Raw genomic sequence first — 16,110 nt, forward strand, 5'->3', positions numbered from 1 at the left:
TTTTAACAGGACAATTTAGACTTAATCTGTGAGGCAAAATAACTGGGTAGAAAAGAAATTGTTGACAAAACCAAATGTTCTTTTCATATTAAATTTAAATTATGTTGATAGAAGCTTGCTTTGCACTGCATATAAAACTGTTACTTAACACATTTGAACTTTGATTTTCCAATATTGATACTCACTTTTTCTGGATTTAGCAATTAAAATTACAAAATATATAGAAACACAAAGTACTCATACGCTAGATTATTTAAATGGATTTTTAATGGATGCATCTACTAGTTTTCCAAAATTAGTCAATCTTCACAAATTATAAACCACATTATGAAAGTGTTTGATGTCTTAGTTATAATTGGATTTTCCTACTTCTGTTATATTTACGTACCAGCAGCATTTTGTTTATTTACATTTCCTTCTACTCAATTTATTGGATCATGTTTTATCCTATCAGTTTCACTGATGCTGGCACGTACCACTTCAAGCATCTGTTGATAACAAAATGATACGTAACTTTTTTCTCTTATAATATTGTATAAATAGAGGATTTATACAGCTGCTTAAACAGCTGAGAAAAAAAAATATATATAAACATGACCCAGGCCCGATTGTAGAGCCGTTTGAGGAGACAATCAGTGAAGGGAAGACTCTGTCTCTGTCATTTCATCTTCTGTTACTAGCCAACTATTGATTATTTTTTAAAAAGATTTATTTATTTTTATCAGAAAATCAGATATACGGAGTGGAAGAGAGACAGAGGAAGATGTGTCTACAGATTCACTCCCCAAGCCGCAACAGCCAGAGCTAAGCTGGTCCAAATCCAGGAGCCAGGAACATCTTCCAAGTCTCCAAGGTGGGTGCAGAATCCCAAGGTTTTGGGCCATCCTTGACTGCTTTCCTAGGCCACAACCATGGAGCTGGATGGGAAGTGGAGCTGTGGGGACATTAATGGGAGCCCAGGGAATGGCACTGGGCCCCAAGCTGACTATTTTTTTTAAAGAAAAAGTAACTACAGGATTTTCCAATTCTGAAAAATTAAAAAAAAAAAAAGAATTCAGAGCAATATGTCTATTTAATGGCTATAAGAAAATGTTCAGTAAGTACTGCTTTACATCCGCTTGATGGGGTTATAAACTTGCCAGAAAAGAAGCTTGCTGAGCACTCACCTATGGAATACAAGCTAAATAATGTGAAATTTTCCTATGATTCTGAGGAAAAATGGGTGTCTTTTTTTTTTTTTAATTACAGTGTCTCTACTCAGTTGTTCCTATTTCATTGTGTATATTTGATGCTGTGGTCTACAGAAACAAGAATATCTTTCTGTATTAACACTTGTAGATGTCAAATTTTTTTGTAAATATTGATATTTTAATCTCAGGAAGAAGCATACTTTATCAAAGCTTGAAGGCTGCATCTGACTACCGCACTTAGAAATTCTTCAATACCACTTGCATATAGACAAATGTAAATCAGCTATTGCAATTTTATACACACACACACACACACACACACACACACACACACACACACATATATATAACACATCAGTCTGTGCCATAAACCTGCCTTCAGAGGAGTTTCTCTGTCAGTAGGTGAGGGAGGCAGCGATGGACATCGAAGAAGCCACCCTTATCGGCTTCTAGTTATGTGCTCTAGACTCAGCAATTTTGGTCATAAACCTAGGTGAAAAAATAGTAACAGCTGGGACTGACACAATGAATTCTTTGGCTAAATCCTCACCATGCAAGCGCCAGGACTCACCAGGACCCCATAAGGGAGCCAGTTCATGTCCCGGCTACTCCACTTCCAACCCAGCTTTCTGCTTATAGCCTGGGAACGCAGCAGAGGATGGCCCAAATCCTTGGGGCACTGCACCTGCATAGGATAGAGACCTGGAAAGAGCTCCTGGCTCCTGTCTTCAGCTGCAGATGTTGTGGCCATTTGGGGTGGGAACCAGTGAATGGAAGTTCTTTCTTGTTCTCTCCTCTCTGTAAACCTGCTTTTCCAATAAGAACATATACATTTTTAAAAAGAAAAGTTATGCCAATGAAGCACTTAAGAGAGTACATGAAAACAACAAAGCCTGATTTTGGAAAAAAGGGGTTTGTGAATGCAAATAATCCAATGACTACATGTTCTAAGTATTGTGATATCTTATACTGTTTCACTATTACATTCTGAATTTTGGCCAGGGAATAACTCTAAAAGTGACAGAAGGTTTATATACGTATATGTTAGAAGTAAAAGGCCTTTGAAAGGGGAGTGAGGGATTCTTCTGTAGGAGCTGTGTGCCCTGCTAGAAGATAACATTTGTCTAATATTTGGAAGAGTCAAACAGCCTGGCAGAGAATCGCAAAATGAATGAGTTAGCTAATGAGCACTAATTAACCTTTCCGGGTGGAAAATTTGGTTTAATTCAGTGAATCTACTGCATGCTGACAGCAGACTAAATTTTAATACCTAGTATGACTCTCACTAATTTAATTGATTAAAATTTAATCATATGGATAAGATTAAATAAGTAGCTATAGAAGCATTTTATTGTTACTGTAGTTACTTTAATACACTTTATATAGATTTTGCAATTTTTTTTGTCTAGAAAGACTATCCAAGACAAATAATTTATATAATTCCAAGACAATGATAATTTTTTTGTAAATTGTATTGATCATTAATTCAGTGACTGATATTTTATGCATAAGACAAGCATGGACATTTAATGTAGGGAATTAAAACAGAGCTTTAAATTTCTGTGTCTCATATTGGTGTGCACTACATGTCTTAGCTGTGTTCTTGATTTAACTTCTTGCAGATAAACCCTATAAGAAGTAGTAAACATACAGTGTATTGGGAAATTATTGAAGAATGGGAAATCTATATTTTGTGGTCTCATTAAATTTCAAAAGAATAAATACACTTAAAAATGTTTATACCTATGTGCAGAACAACTTCTGTGGTTCATATGTCATGTTGTGGCAACAGAAACTGATACTATTGAATATCTTGTAGTGTAACACGAAGCCAGTGTATTTCCTGGTGATCCAGGATGATGCCAGGCACTCTCCCTTTCTGTTTTCTGATTTGCATTCTGAAAGAGTCCATGTGTTTTAGTAAGAATGTATTTCGATTAGCAACATTACTTAACACAAAGAAACTAGCTTAGATCTACAAGAATACTCCAAAAGTTTCATGGAAGTAAAAGAATTAAAAGGTGAATTTCAGTGCAAAAAAATCATATTTCATGTGTAAGTTTAATCATAGTGCCTTTTTTGTGAATTTTTGAAGAGCCTCTTATATGCATTTCTTTTTCTTTTTTTGGTTCCAAACATTATGTTTTATTTCCACTTTTCCATGAATGCTTCTAGTTGGCTCTTATTAAGATAGTGACCTTCGGAGTATAGCTGTCTTCCTCGGGCCCTTCTTCCCTCCGTCCTTTCTCACTCCCTCCCTTGCCTTCCTCCCTCCTTTTCTACCTCAGTTCATTCTGCATAAGCTTAGCTGCTCTGTAATAGACTTGAGAGGAACTGGGTCAGACTGAAGGCAGGAGACAACAACTTCATCCATTTCTCCATGTCTCATTTGGCCCATCACTGCTGCCCCCCACAAACCATCAAGAAACTGCTCGGAAGAGTCAGGAGGCAGCATGCACTACCAGTAGTGACTTAATCGCAAGAATACTGAAGAATATAAAACTACATCATAGCTAAAACATGTACCATGTGTTCTTGCTATTTAAATCTCATGTTTCATGTGAAAATCTTGTAATTCACTTTGTTGTTAGACTATTATGCAGAATATTTGGGAGTGACTCAAGGTTGTTGAATACAATCATTTCCTTATATATTGGTCCTCACATAAAATATTGCTATGATGTCTTCTCATAAAAATGTCATTAAAAATTATATACTTTCCCATGCTAGATGTTCAAATAAATACCTTTAAATTTTCCACTATTATTGTTTAATTACACAAGTTATCTCAAAGATACATAAATTTAAGGCATGATATTATATTTTTATTTTTAAAGACTTATTTATTTTTATCGGAAAGGCAGATTTACAGAAAAAAGGAGATAAAGAAAGATCTTCCATTTGCTGGTTTACACTCCAAATGGCTGCAATGGCTGGAACTGAGCTGGATCTGAACCTGTCTGAAGCCAGGAGTCAGGATCTTCCTCTGAGTCTCCCACACAGATAGAGCACCCCAAAGTTCTGGGCCATCCTCAACTGCTTTCCCATACCACAAGCAGGGATTGAAATGGGAGTGGAGTAGTAGGGATATGAGCTGGCACCTATATGGGATCCCCACACTTGCAAGGTGAATATTTCGGCATTGAGTCATCATGCCGACCCTATATTTAGAATATATTACGTTTTAAACTCTTGAGCCAATGTTTACAGATACGATAATATCAATAGAATTTTTTTTCTTTTTGGAGAATTATTTTGAATTATAATAGCTGGTATCTGTAATTTCATTTAATTTTCTTCAGGGAATACTTTGTTACGATACATTAGATACTAGTTTTCTATCTCTAATGTTTGCAATTTTTCTCTACTCATTTTCATCTTATTCATTTAATTTTTAAGGAAAATTATTTTTATATTTGAAATTGAAGGTTCATTTAACCAAGATAAAATATTTTTGTGTATTTTGTGTATAGTGTTAAACAGAATAAGATATAGGGGTTGGAGCTCTGGGATAATAAGCTACGGTTCTGTCTCTGGTGTCAGAAACTCATACGGGTGCAGATTCATGTCTTGGCTGCTCCATTTAAAAAACACATATTTATTTTTATTACAGAGTCCAAAATATAGAGAGGAGGAGAAACAGAGAGGAAAATCTTCTGTCCATTGATTCACTCCCCAAGTGGCCCAATGGCTGGAAGTGCACCAATCTGAAGCCAGAAGCCAGGAGCCTCTTAGGGGCCAGGGTCCTCCAAATGGGTGCAAGGTCCCAAGGCATTGGGCCATCTTCAAGTGCTTTCCCAGGCCACAAGCAGGGAGCTGGATGGGAAGTGGGACTGCTGACTTAGAACAGGTGCTAATAGGGGATCCTGGCACATTCAAGGCGGGATCTAGTAGCTGCTAAGCTTCTGTATCAGACTTTTTTTTTTTTTTAAGATTTAATGGCTGTTCCATTTTTGATCCAGCTTCCTGCTTATGGACTGGGGATTCTACATAAAATAGCCCAAGTAATTGGGCCTGAGCATCTATGTTGGAGAATCAGAGGATACTGCTGTCTCCTGGCTTTGGATCCACTCAACTCTGGTCATTGTATTGATTTTAGCAACAAACTGGTAGATGGAAGATTTCTCTTTTCCTTTTACTTTCTCTCATTTTCTCTTCTCACTCTGCTTTCTTTTCCTCTTTTACTTCCTCATTCTTTCTCTTCTCTTTATTCACTTATTTCTTTGAAATAAGAGTTGTCATTTCCTATTTCCTAAAATGCTTCTGTGGTTCATTCTCATCATCCCCTTCCTTAAGTTAGGTGTGGAGTCTATATGTTGAGATTTTCTGTGTCCTAACAGAAATGATCCTGTTGAACTACTCCTTCTGAGCTGAAAAGGAAACCCCATCCAATGCACCAATTTTCTTTCCTCTCTTCTGTGTTCAAACCTGGTTGCAGTCGTTTGCTTTGTTCGTGGTTATGGGGCACATGTATAGAAGACCACTATAGCTAATTCAGAATTTGCAGAGGCTTTATTAGCCGGCTGGTGACTGTGTCCACTCAGAACACGTCTGAAGGAGACAGCTGTTTCTAATGTCAATTGTTGCATAATTGTGAAACAAACTGTTGTTGCAATGACACTTATTTTATGTCTAATTTACTCTCTCTGTTCTAATAGCCCAGTAATTCTGGTTGTGATTGAAGTTGCATGCTCATGGCTACGTTCTTATTTTGTTAATTACCTTATTTATTGGAAGCACTAGGTGATCATTTTGTTTCTTTAATGGACACAAACATATGAGGAAATACCTTTGATATATCTTTAATATTTCTGGGGTTTTAAATCTTCTGGTTTGATGTTAATAACACCCTCATGCCTCTTTCACATAAAATTAGTTTTCAGAAGGTTGAAAACTAGATAATATTCTGTCTTCCATAACCTCACAGAACTCCCCCCGCCCCGTTTTCAAGTAGTGTATAATTTGTTTCAGCTTTTCTCTCATTTAGGTTTTCCTGACTTTCTTAGCCATTTTTACTTTTGTCTAGAATGTTATCTTCCCCATTTTGTTATAATTTTGTTACTCAGTTTCATTATATTTCCACTGGTCTCTTACCCATGTACAGTTTTTTTTTTTCTTCAAGTGGATAATTGACGCGTGAGTGTGGAGCAAGCAGCGTGTCTCACCTAATAAAACCACTGCAGGCCTTGCCATCGACACCTGTCGTCTTTCCCCGTTAGAGACATTCACACCAGCCAGCTCTTTTTCTCCACTATGCTTTCCTCAGACATGTCTATGGATCATTTTGAAGTTTTTTTTTTTCCTTAGAAATGTCAACTGATATTTTCTCCTGTACAAATATTTGAACATAGATTTTCTAATATGATTTGTGATGCTTGGTGCAAAGATGAAACTGTGAAGTTTTTTCTGTAAAAAAAAAAAATGAGTACAAATCGGAAAATAACAGTGGAATTCGTCCAAGTAAAAGAAAACATGTGCATGAATTACTTCCTGGATGGCAGCATGGGGATTTTGTGGATGGTAGTGGATTGACTGCACTAGTTGATGATTTGTATTTCATGGGTGTATCCATATTTACTACTTACACATGCGATTAATCTTGTCATTTGCTTATCTTCCTTTACTTTAAAAGTTTTTATGGACAGACATATTATACCTGTACTCCTGCGTCTGTTACCATCTTCTTAAATGCTTTTTCCTTAAAAGCCAGTAGATGAATAAGTAGATGATACTACTAAAATGATCAGAATATTCTAGTCTTCTTTAGTGGAGAAATAGAAGTGTATGCTTAAAATTATCCTGTTTCAATGTTGCTCTTTTCAAATAACAAAATTTGCATTTTGCTTTACTTTGGGAGAAAATAAAGTGCACCGTTTTAAGAATTACTCTTGTGTACAATTATGGAAATGTTTTAGATACATTAATTCATAGCTCTGAATTGCACTTTAGTAGTTCAATTCTTCAGTTTGTTATTTAGCATAAAATATCAAATCTTTGGAAGCATACAAAATGTAGTATTCTTTCTTGCTGAAATAATAGTTGAATGCAGCTGGTTTGCTCAGTAGTTTTAGTGGCCACAGTCAATGGGAACCCTGCAGGGTCTCTGCTGATTGAATTGTCATCTCAAGGAAGTTTTCTTTAGATTACTCTGGAAGGCAATCAAACCAGAACAGAAAGAATATTAAAAATTACATACAAATGTATGTGTCTATTCAGCTACCGATGCATTTTTATTCTTCCAACGTCCATATGCTCAGTCACTTGGACAAAATCAAGACCTTTGAGGATAAGTTGTGTAAAGCATGTATCAAGGGGAAAAGGACATTATATAATAAATAGTCAATGAATGGACTTATTTAGTGTCACTGTGCAAACTGCTACAAATTCCCTAATATAAAAAAATCTAAATGTGTTCCCTCATGATGCTAGGCAACAGAAGATTGAAGTGAAGGAATCAGCAGGGCCATATTGATTCCACAGGCTTTAGGGAAACAACATTCCAACCTCTACAAGTTCCGAATGGTTCCTGGAAATCCTTCAGACAAAAGCAGCTCTGCCTTTGTCTTCACAACGTCTTCTTGTTCTTGTGACTTCACATCTTTCTTTCCTTATAAGGAAACTTTTTTTTTTTGAGTCAGTGCTACCCTAACGCAATATGATATCATTTAGGTTGTATCTATGATGTGCTGGTTTCAAATAATGTCACAAGTGACAGGTACTAGAGATTGAAAAACTCAGCACTATCACTTTGGAAGACAAAATTCAATCCACATCATTCAGACAATATTGGCTACCACTAGCTGTGAATTCACTGTTGAGGTTCATTTTGTATCTTGAATTCAATAAAATAAATGACAGCTGCTTAAATAGCAGCATGGAAATGCCAGTTGGGAATAATCCTTTACTATATTGAAATCCCAATCTTACGTTTCTGTAAAGATCACCTTGTCATATTTTGAATTTAATGAGGTCAAAAGAGAATGAAATCAGTTCTTTCCCTTTTTCATTAGTGGACTACCCAGAGAATATCAATATTTCCAGAAGTTAAAAATGAAAATGCAAATAAAATGCAAATAAATAGATGCAGAATATTTTTCTCTGATCAAATGATGACATCATCAGAGTACATCCTGAAGTCTAACATCACGTTTCTGAGTGTATTGTTTTATTTTGTAAAATGAAATTAAAGCATTGGCTAGACAACAGTAAAGTTTAGGTTAGGGAATTTGAAAATAGAACTAATAAAAGTGATTACTTGACAGTCATTTATGGGATAATAATTTGTGCTTGTCTAGGAATACACATTTGACCAGGGCCCTGAGCAGTAGCCTAGAGGCTATAGCCCTCACCTAGCACGCACCAGAATCCCATATGGGTGTCAGGTCTATTCCGGTAGTCCTGTTTCCCACCCAGCTCCCTGCTTGTGGCCTCAGAAAGCAATTGAGGATGGCCCAAAGCCTTGGGACTCTGCATCACCATGGGAGATCCAGAAGAAGCTCCTGGCTTTGGATTGGCTCAGCTCAGACCTTTGCGGCCCCTTGGGGAGTGAATCAACTGACCGAAAATCTTCCTCTCTGTTTCTCCTCTTCTCTGTATGTCTGACTTTCCAATGAAAATCTAAAATAAATCTTAAATAAATAAATAAATTTTGACCACATGACATTGTACTTACAATGTGTAATTTTGATTACTTTCACATTTGTTTTGCTACCCTGTTGCCTTTATATGCCTATCAAAACAAATGTTTTGCTTACTAATCATAGAGAAGCTATTGCATGAAGAATGAAGAGTAATCCTTCACAGCAATATGTATTAAGAGTTTTCAAGTGGCCTCCGGATGCAATAACAGTTAAAACAGATTTTTTAAAATCTCAGTTTCTACAAAATATTATGTGTTATATCTTAGAAGGCATATACCAGAAAATGGGTTTTCTGTAAGACTTTCCATGAGTTCTTTGTCCACATCCTCTTATACATATCAATCTCTCATGTGTTCCGACGCCAAATTCTCAAAATTCTTAGTTACTCATAAGTGCACTGTAACTTACAGGAAGTAAACAAAGACCATTTGTGTGCAAGCTGTATAAAAGTTGCACTATTTAATATCTGAATAAACCAAATTTTATGTATTTTTCCAGCATATTTGCATTTAGAGACAATTAATTTGCATAATAGTTGATTATTTTTAAAAATAGTTATATTTGGGCCCGGCATGGCCTAGTGGCTAAAAGTCCTTGCCTTGAAAGCCCCGGGATCCCATATGGGCACCGGTTATAATCCCGGCAGCTCCACTTCCCATCCAGCTCCCTGCTTGTGGCCTGGGAAAGCAGTCGAGGACGGCCCAATGCTTTGGGACTCTGCACCCATGTGGGTGACCCGGAAGAGGTTCCTGGTTCCCGGCTTCGGATTGGCGCGCACCAGCCGTTGCAGCTCACTTGGGGAGTGATTCATCGGACGGAAGATCTTCCTCTCTGTCTCTCCTCCTCTGTATATCTGACTGTAATAAAATAAATAAATCTTTTAAAAAAATAGTTATATTTTGGTTTCTGCATAGACAATAATAATAATAAAAGGAGCTGAAAATAAGTAACTTTTTAAATAAGAAGACACGTCGACTTATATGGTATTATTTATTGGGGTAAATATTTTCAGCATTGATTTTTGTTAAAATTGGACACTAAAATTTTACTTTAAACTGAAAACCACCTTCTAAAGCTTAAGAGTAAAAGTTAGAGTTCATTTATATGTAGCCACAGCAGTAAAGTAAGTTAAAATATTAGAAATATGAGTGTGCATTGCAAGAAAGAAGCAAGAATGTCTACTTTTAAAACCAATTTCATAGTTTGCGCCAGTGTGACATGGTCTGGAATTGACATCTAGAAAGTTGAAAATGATTCTAATGTTAATAAACAACAATAAAAATTTGGAATAAGTAGCTGTACTACTACACTACTGGAATGAAAGAACTCCTCAAAATAAAACAGTCCCAAGCAAGCTTTCAGATTTCTGAAAAAGCAAGATGCAATAGTCAAGACATTTATTCAGAAGAATCATGATTGCTTGTCACAAAAACCAGTACATTTTGTGTTGTTTCGATTGATCATAATCTTTTTACCGACTCCTTAGCTCAGTGGTAGCCTTGAAAGTAGCAACAACCTGGGTTTCAAGCAAAGCACCAGAAGGAACATCATGGATCTAATGGTAATTTTTGTGTTGACTTGCTTGGTGACTCCTTGAAACACTGGCTAAATGAAAGACTTTATCTTCCCTAGGTGGTACATGCCTAGTGCCAAGGTGCCACACAGGGATGTTTAAAGAAAATAGGCCTGGAAAAATATTTCAGTCAAAAGTATCTCAAAGGAAGGAAGACAGCTGGGGAAAATAGACTAAACCGAAACTGCAAGAACAATTGTAGAGTAAGGGTTTAAGAAGATGTGAAGTATTCCTAGGAATTTGTAATGTCACACACATGACCCACAATAAGGGAGTGATACTATCTAATTATTGTCTCACCTTGAGGCTGTCTACAAGTAGAAATGAAGGATAAGACAAAGTTTCATAAATTCATATTCAAAACAGGGCCACACACAGCCTACCCTGCAGAGCCTGGGAAATTATATGCTGAACTTCCAGATGCTTAAATGCATTTTCTTCCCTTCATTAGAGGACCACTAAGTTAGTAGAATGACTTTCTGTAGACACATTGAACAAGAACTCATTCCAGGCAACAAGATCATATATTCAATGCACAAAAGCCAAAATAAAATTACCAACAATTAATTCCACCTATAAAAAATGGAGACTGTGCCATTTTCTTTATGTGACTGTCGTGGGTGACTTAAAAAAAAGAAGATTATGACAGTGAGCCTATCATAATCACAGAGTATTTAATAGCAGCTGGCCGCAGAAGAAACCATTTTCTCCACTGCTGAGATGGAAGAAGTCACATGGCAGTTTCTAAAAGGCATATGTGTTTCTGAGATAGCAGCTAGAACCAAACAGAAATCCTGGTCCTTCAAAGAAAAGAATCTGAATTCGGACAGATTAAGTGAGAGAAAAAGTGAAGATTTCCAGGGGACACCCTCTAAATGATAATAACATCAGTCAAAATCTTGATTTCAACATTAAGTCACTCTGGACCATAGCCCTAGGGGAAGGTTTGAGAATTCAGCGATCCAGTGTTGGGGTGCCAGGGGTTAAGCTTCTATTTATGCTGCGGGCATACCACACCAGAGTGACAATTTTGAGCTCACATACTCAACTTCCTATCCAACTTGCTGTAAATGTGTCTGGAAAGGCAGCTACATGACTCAAGTACGTGGGGCCATGCCCAGGATGGCACTCTTGTTCTCTGACATCAACCTCCTCTGGACAAGGCTGCTGCAGGTTGATAGGCATGGAGGCATGAGTCACATTGGGGACTTTATGAATTACTTGGTAGTATACTGTATCAGATAAGCCTGCAATATATGTAGCAAACCTGCTTTCTTTCTTTTGTGCCCTTACCCTTAAAAATTGATTTCTAAGTTCTAAGAACCCACGTGTGAAATGTAGATATCATTACAAATTCTTCATCTGTCTGCACACAGTTTTTCCCATATCCTTAAAGGTAGATGTACCAATAAATATGTACTCTTTTTCATAAGAGTCTTGGTCAGATATTTCTTTCTAAAGATGTATTTACTTGAAATAGGAAAGACATAAAAAGTGAGAGAGTGAGAAAGTCATAGAACACATCCACCTGCAGGTTCCTGTCCATACACAGGTTCACTCCACAAACGTCTGTTGGCATGTCTGAAATCAGGGGCAGATTCCAATTGGGATCGCCTGTGGCAGTCGAGGAATCCCAGGACTTGAGACATCATTGATTGCTTTCCCTGGCACATTAGAACTAGGAGCATCCTGGACTGGAAGCAGTATACACACATTGAATGGAAGTATCCCAGGAGGTGGTTTCATCTTTTGGGCCACGACACATGCCGCAGATACTGATTTTGCAAAATCAAGCTACGAGTAATTTTTTGACACTCGTCTTTTACCCCTCAGTGCAAATTGCAGCTAGAGAAAAAAATCCACAAATTGTATGTGAATATGTGTCTCATTTCAATTTACAACAGAGACATAAAAACACCACAAGGTCTCACTTACAAATTTAATCTGAATAAGTTGATTTTTTTTTTTTAATGTTGAAAGCACAATCTGAACCTCAGGTGAAAAACAGTAGCCTAGAACAGTACACAATGCGAACACAGCAAACATCACACCAGGCACCATAAATGTGCATGAATCCTGCTTAATGACTGAATAAGATCAAAAACTAACCAGTGGCTCCAAATTACTTACAACATTTTAATGGACTTCACAAAGCATTCTACTTAGTTTCTTTTTACAATCCATTTCAAACTGTTTTCTTATTATTCTAACTACCACACTAAATCCTGGGTTCTATATTCTGTTGCATATACATTGCAACATTTTTGTATAATGATTTTTCTTTATTTTGATCTTGTGCATTGTAAAAAGCCATATTAATTCTCATAAAAGTGTACATTAAGTGGAAATTTAGCAAAAGTATAATTTTATAAACCAGACACTCATAATCTCACCCAGTTAAGGAAATAAAATATATAAGTTTCAGAAATTCCCATGTTCTCATTCAAATGTTTGATTTGCTTGTCAATGACTTTCAAATCTGACAGTTGAAAATCACCTTGACATTTTAGATGTTATACATGTTGGCCAAACGATAGAGACAATAATTGTCTCTAATTGAATGTTACATTTAGAAAACCCCTTTATATTATCATTTTGCAAAGTGCCATATTTCCAAATAATTTGCTAGTGAGGTGTACCTGTGTTATTTATTCGAGTTACTGCTTACTGATTTTGTTCTGTAGCACTGAGTCTCAGTACACATGTCACACTTTGCCCATTTGTCTTAGTCTCAATGAATATTTGAGTTGCTTCTCCTTGCATTTACTAATATTATTTATAGTTCTGTTATTTCTCTGATTAAATAAAGTCCATAATTTTGCATGCTTTAACATATGAATCTACAATTTGCTTTAGAATGGCACTGAGGAACCACAGTTTGTGTAAATGCAAATGCATTTCAAAGCTGATAAATAAAGTCTACTACACTCAAAATGAATAACATTTCATTTATACTTTTCTCTGAACTTTTATTAATTGCAAATCCTTTTATAGTTCTGTGTATTTTTTTTTTTTTTGTCCAAAAATGTCCATCAGTTTATTGGGGAGACCATCTCCGGACAAAAGGCAGAGCAGGCAAAGTGGTTTTGATAGTTCTACAGAACTGTATTGTTGCCAGTCTCACCACTTTAGGCACGATGCGGTCGTTGGAGAATCCACCGATTGACATTGTCCATCATATAGTCTCCAGTTGCCCGATTTTTTCATTGTCAGCACACAGCTGAGGTGGTCGATTGACTTGTTCTGTCCTTTGTCATTTGATGTTTATCTTCCAGAGACCAAAAGCTCGATTGCAGGGATTCTAAAAGAAACTACGAAGGAGGTGCCCACTATCTCCCTACTAGTCCTCCCGAGCTTGTGGGTCCTGGTTTGTTTGGTGGATCAGTCTGGCTCTAATAGTTCTTATGGGTGCTCTCATTCAAACCTTCAGGTCTCTGTCCCACTCTTGCCCTAGTGTTTATGCTTACTATTACTGGGAATACACAGAAAATTATCTCTCACCTACACAAAGGCTGGCCTTATTTAAGGGTGGCCCTTAGCAGCGATTTCTGATAATAAAAACTCCGAAGCTCTCCGCTGGACGGTCAGCAGGCATAGCCTTGCACCATTTGGTGCACTGGCCTGGAAAATAGTCAGGGACCCCCTCACTGCCTTGTGGTGGTGGTCCTGGCATGCTGAGTCCTCGTTCTCGGATCCGGCCTGGCTGGGCTGCCCCCCAGGACTCTGCATAGTCCTGGGGGGCAGCCCAGCGGCTTCTGGTCCAGGTTCCAAGGTTCCGATCCCTCCCAAACTCTCCCCGCCTCTTAGCATATGGCCATGGGGCAGAGCTACCCCTACGGCCCCATTCGTTCCCCAGGTTCCCTCGTGGCGCGCTTACCGGGGGGAGGTGGTAGCTCCTGGGCCTGGAAAATAGCCAGGGACCCCCTCACTGCCTTGCGGTGGTGGTCCTGGCATGCTGAGTCCTCGTTCTCGGATCCAGCCTGGCTGGGCCGGCCCCCAGGACCACGCAGAGTCCTGTGGGGCGGCCCAGCGGCTTCTGGTCGAGGTTCCAAGGTTCCCAGTTCTGTGTATTTGTAATAGTACTACACTGTGCTTTTAAATACCATGTTGTGATATGAATGACGTACTTTAACAGCAAACCAATTAAAATACTGGTTTCTATGGTCTTTGCTATTTCAGCAGGTATGTGCAACCATCAGCACAATTTCAGAAATTTTCATCATCTTGGAAAAAACACTCAGTACCCATGAGACAATCCTAAGCAGTTCCTCAGTTACATTTTACCTTAATAGATATCACTGTTTGAAATATTTATAAGACTAAAAGCACATATTGATGAACTTCAAAAAGTTTATGTTAAATATATATATATAATATAGGAATACATATATTACATATGAAAAGCTAAATATTAATTTCAAAGGTTTTTTTACACCGAAATAATCTTATCTTTACAAAATTATAATCTTCTGTAGAAACTTTGAAGTATTCACAGAATATGAATTTTTAAATTTGGCTTCTTAAACTTAGCAAAATATTTGCAAAGTTGATCCATGCAGAAGCATTACTAGGGACCTAATTTGCTTGTTATGACTTGATATTGAGTTAGGTGGAGAAGTATCACTGTACAAATAATTGTGTTGAAGCATGAATTGGATTGCCCAAATCCCTAGTGTGAGTCCTGTCGACTCTTCCCTTCCATGTTAAAAAAAAAAAAAAAGGTGACTTTAATGTTTTAATGAAGAACATGACATATTGGCATGTGACAAATTGTTTTCTGCAAGGAATTAAAGAGTTGACAGTATCTCATATAAAGGCAGCTTGCTTTTAAACATATCATTTAATATTAGTTGTTCAAATAAAATAGGGCAAATAATCACAAAGTTTTAATAACTATGTGATCTAAAGAATTTTCATGACATTTTGTCAAAACATGAAAGACGTTTTCCGAATTCTTTTTTTTCAGTGCTCGAGTTCCTCAGTTGAGTTATGATGTCTCAACTTTAAATGTACCTGCAAACCCCACGATCATTTTCACAGATGAGTAAAATGAGTGCCAAGGATTTTTCCCTTTGCTTGATTAATCAAAGACTAGTAATAAATGTCAAAAATTAACTCACATGATTTGTATTTAATCTTGTGCCATTAATTGCTTCTAAATCATTGAATATATTTATGTCTCTTAGTAATCATTAAAAAATTAAAAGTAGAAAAACTCATTTACATTTTGAATAAAATTCCAGTATGTTTAAGAAAATGTACTTGATGTTGTAGGTGGAGGGTAGTGAGACTATACAGATTTTTAATATATGTGCACATAAAAGTCTGTAAAATTATGTTAGCATATCGCAAGAATTCTACATGCTCATTTAACTAGCTAATATCTTTCACACACATTAATATTAATTTCTACACTGTTTTTCTGTAGATGAGAAAGTGTCATTATATTATTTAAATAAGTATGCCTATGTTCGGTTTCCTTGGATCATATCATCTGACTTTATATTGCTAATAAAAAATAAACACAAACTGTACATTATTTCCAGGGTCTGCAAAATTGTTTCGGAAAAAAGCAGGTCATTTGACACGAACCATGTCATGTGAATTAGGAAATACAGTAAAAATAATTGTTAAAATTCACATTCTTTATCATAATTGCAGCATTATTTTTATCCTTTAGTAAGTTGCCCTTGTGTCTTCCTTATCC

This window comes from Ochotona princeps, chromosome 12, assembly GCF_030435755.1.
Source record: "Ochotona princeps isolate mOchPri1 chromosome 12, mOchPri1.hap1, whole genome shotgun sequence".
Classification (NCBI taxonomy): Eukaryota; Metazoa; Chordata; class Mammalia; order Lagomorpha; family Ochotonidae; genus Ochotona; species Ochotona princeps.